Consider the following 3894-nt stretch of genomic DNA (forward strand, 5'->3'; position numbering starts at 1 on the left):
CTACTTCTCATAAAAGTCTGTCATATACTAGACCAGAAGGCCAAAGGTGATGCCCCTGTGTTGCAGAGGAACCTTGGGTGACTGTCTAGCCAGCTGCTCTGTCATTTCTAGCGTTTTGGAAGCGGTTTACCCTGCACTTCTTGTCTACTCTGGTAATGTTTATCCTTCTCAGCTCTCTGATGGGATTGAAGACTAGATAGTTATAGTCTCACAATTAAGCTTAAGTTATTTAGGATTTAAGAAAATATTTTTAAGGTCTAGGAAGATATTTTTAGGTCGATAAGTGCACGTTATGATAGAACATGTTTTGAGTTCAAAACTATGAACTCACCAAGATAGGATAGATCTCTAAGGTTGCCAAATACAAATGGACTGGATGGACATTGTGAATGTAAGTATGCCCTGGTAGTTTTTGTAATTGTTTTTATTGTCTATAGTTCATTAATGTAAGAGAAAGAGCCTTTTGTTGGACTAAAGGGGGAGATCTTGAAGGATGTTTTGTTCACTGTGTATTCAGATGATGATTATTTATTTATTTATTTATTACGTCTACAGTGTTCTGCCTGGATACCAGAAGAAGGCACCAGATCCCATTATAGATGGTTGTGAGCCACCATGTGGTTGCTGGGAAGTGAACTCAGGACCTCTGGAAGAGCAGACAGCGCTCTTAACCTTTGAGCCATCTCTCCAGGCCTCAGATGATGATTTTTATACCCAGCGATCTGGTTAAAGTCTGGATGTTGGCATTGTCATTTCTATGAAGCATCTCCTATGAAGCATCTCAATGTTGTGTTGATCTCCATCACATCTGATTGGTTAATAAGGAGCTGAACAGCCAGGTTGGAGAGATGGCTCAGAGGTTAAGAGCAATGGCTGTTCTTACAAAGGTCCTGAGTTCAATCCCCAGGAACCACATGGAGGCTCACAACCATCTGCAATGAGATCTGGTGTCCCCTTCTGGCCTGCAGGTACTCATGCAGGCAGAATGCTGTATAAATAATAAATAAATAAATAAATATAAGAGCTGGACAGCTATTGGCCAGGATTTGATAAGGCGGGACTTCTGATCCCAGTGAGGGGGTCCCAGGTGGTCCCAGGTGGAGAGCAGATAGTGAACAGGGAGGAGGGAGATAGTGAACTTCCATGAGGGAATTAGGATGAGGACTGGCTGGGAAGTAGGCCGGGCCAGCATAGTTGAGTTAGAATAGATGAGTATTATCTGCTCAGCTATCATGCTTGTAGTTTATTAATAAATATAATCGTGTCATTATTTGGGAGCTAGGGCAGGCATAGAAAAGCCATAATTTTATAGTGCACATATAAACATTGAGGAAAAACACTCGTACACAGAAAATAAATCTTAAAAAACAACAACAATAACAACAACAAAAAACAGCCTGGGGTGAGGTGACACATGCATTTAATTCCAGCATTCAGGAGGTAGAGGCAGGAAGATCCCTGAGATGTTTGAAGCCATCCTGGTCTATATACATGAGTTCCAGGACTGCTTGGGTTATATAGAGAAACCCTGTCTGAAAAAAAAAAAAAAAAAGATAAATAAATAAATAAATAAATGTATACAGTTCATTATGGATTCATTTCAAAGCAACTTTTCTTAAAAGGGGGACAGGCTAAAAAAAATATAAATAGCCACACTAGAAGAAAAAAAAAAAAAAAAAAGCCGGGCATGGTGATACATGGCTTTTCACCCCAGCACTCAGGGAGGAAGGGGTAGGCAGATCTCTGTAAGTTCAAGGCCAGCCTGGTCTACAAAGTGAGTCCAGGACACCCAAAGCTACACAGAGAAACTCTGTCTCAAAAATAAATAAATAAATAAAAATTATAAAATAAAAAAGAACTGGTTAACATCAATTTCTTCTAAGTTCTATCTTGTGTAAGGATTAAGGCCAAGAAAACATTTATATCTTGTTAATTGAAACCTGTGTTGTCGGCCTTCTGGCACCTTGCTGCCCCCTAAATTCTGGCATCTGGCTTGACCGGACTACTGCCCGGATATATTAGTGCATTCCTGGATGACCTGGGGCTTTCGATAAGATCATCTTCCTGAAATACCTTAAATCCTCCTCTCCCTCAGGGCTTCCTAAGTAACTCTTCTGAGGAACTTTCCAAATTACCATTATTAGCACATCTTGGTGGGCCCTCCTGTGATTTCTAGTCACTTAGTAACCCTGCCAAAGGCAATTACATTCCTTTCGCCCTGCCTATATAATTGATTGGAAAACTCAAATAAACGGAGACTTTGATCAGAGATACTGTCCTGGTCTTCATTTCTCAAGCCCTTGTCCTCTTTTTCATTCCCACTCCCCCATTCAGGATCTCCAGTGACAGACCTGCGGGACGGGTCACTGTGTGTTTGGGAAATTTGGCTATTCCTGCATATTATTTTTCTGAATGTTAAGATAAATAATTTAGTTTCAACTTGGAAATGTGAAGCCTGAGTGATCATTTTGGTTTTTAGCCTGATCTGGTCAGACTTACTAAAGGAACTCATTCCAACATTCCCCTGTAGCCGGACATTTGGCTACTTTACTGGGTTCTTTTTCCTACCTCACTACGCCCATCCCTTCCAACCCCGTAACACTAGGTAGGAGGAAAACGGGCGTTGATATTGTTAACTATTTCCTGCTTATTAGGGCCATCGAGTTCCTTGAACCAGATTTGATCTTTGTCATCAGGATATCTTCACCCAGTAATCCAGCAAACAGCAACAGCAGCAGGGGGAGCAGCAGCCACCATGCCTCTCTGGGCCCTGGAATTATACACTCTCTGAAGCGTCTCCAGAATTCCAAACATAAACTATCCTCAGCTGGAAAAAAAATCATGTAGTTGCTAGAGCATGAGGCAACTCATAGTCGGCTCCTGTAGAAAATCTGAAGCAGCCCTATAGCCCACACCTGGGATTAAAACAAACATACTCACATAACATTCCTATGTTTTTAAAGAAAGCAAAACTCTCACTGAACTCTCCAATAATTTTCATATGATAGGAGTATCTTTTACTGTGATGCAGTGATCTTTCTATTTATGCTTTTTTTGGGGGCCTTGAAGGTATTTAAAATATACAACTATATAGGAATAACTACCCAGAAGCGGTCTTACCTCAGGGTAGTGTGATGTACGAAGAGCTTGCGCTCCAGGCCAGAGTGGGCTGCATAAGCAAGATGTTAAAAAGGTGAAAAAAAGGGGAAAAGTTTATCTTTATTTTGAATTATGTGCATGTGCCAGTGGAGCCCAGAAGGGGGCATCAGATCTGGCAGTTCCTAGACAACCAATCTGGGTGCTGTGACTAGGACTGGCTATATCACTATTTACTCTGAGCCATTTGTGTAACAACCAAGGTCCACAAAGGAGACTGATAGGGACTCTTAGCAGAGGTGAACAGAGACTGGGAGTCAGGGTGAGCGTTTGAACTGCTTAGGGCTGGCTAACGTGCCGACCGGTCACGGGGTATATGTCAAGATTTACAACCTGGATCTTCCATCTCTGAGCAGATATGGGAGGATTAAGCAAGAAACCGATGTCACTGTAAAACGCTCATTAATTTTCTTCTTTCTTTCTCTTTTTCGGTGTTAAGAATCTAGTAATTCTTTCCCGACGACTTACATCCGCAGCCCTGTGGTGCTTTGTTTTTTGGCAAACTCTCCCACTGTAGCTCAGGTTGCCCTTGAACTCACCGCAATTCCCCGGCCTCAGGGCCTCCCCCGGACCCTCAAGCCCCTGCTGCCGAGTGCTGGGACGGTAGGCTCGAGCCACCACTCTGGACCAACAAACAGCTGGCTTCTGTTGACCCACCTCTCCGGTCAAGTCCCGAAGCAGCGCTGGAAGGCAGGGTCAGCGTAACCACGTGCCTCCCGCCTGCACGGCTCGCGTGGG

General features: G+C 43.0%; 1 long non-coding RNA gene across 1 annotated transcript; it reads right to left on the reverse strand.

Annotated features, from left to right (window-relative positions):
* Positions 1-1403: 1403 nt before the first annotated feature.
* Positions 1404-3831, reverse strand: LOC132646344 (uncharacterized). The gene is made up of 3 exons (XR_009584525.1): positions 3696-3831; positions 3121-3169; positions 1404-1532 (listed from the first exon to the last, which is right to left on the reverse strand). It is a non-coding gene; the product is annotated as an uncharacterized LOC132646344 (long non-coding RNA).
* Between the last annotated feature and the right edge of the window lie 63 nt (positions 3832-3894).

Source organism: Meriones unguiculatus, chromosome 11 (assembly GCF_030254825.1).
Source record: "Meriones unguiculatus strain TT.TT164.6M chromosome 11, Bangor_MerUng_6.1, whole genome shotgun sequence".
Taxonomy (NCBI): Eukaryota; Metazoa; Chordata; class Mammalia; order Rodentia; family Muridae; genus Meriones; species Meriones unguiculatus.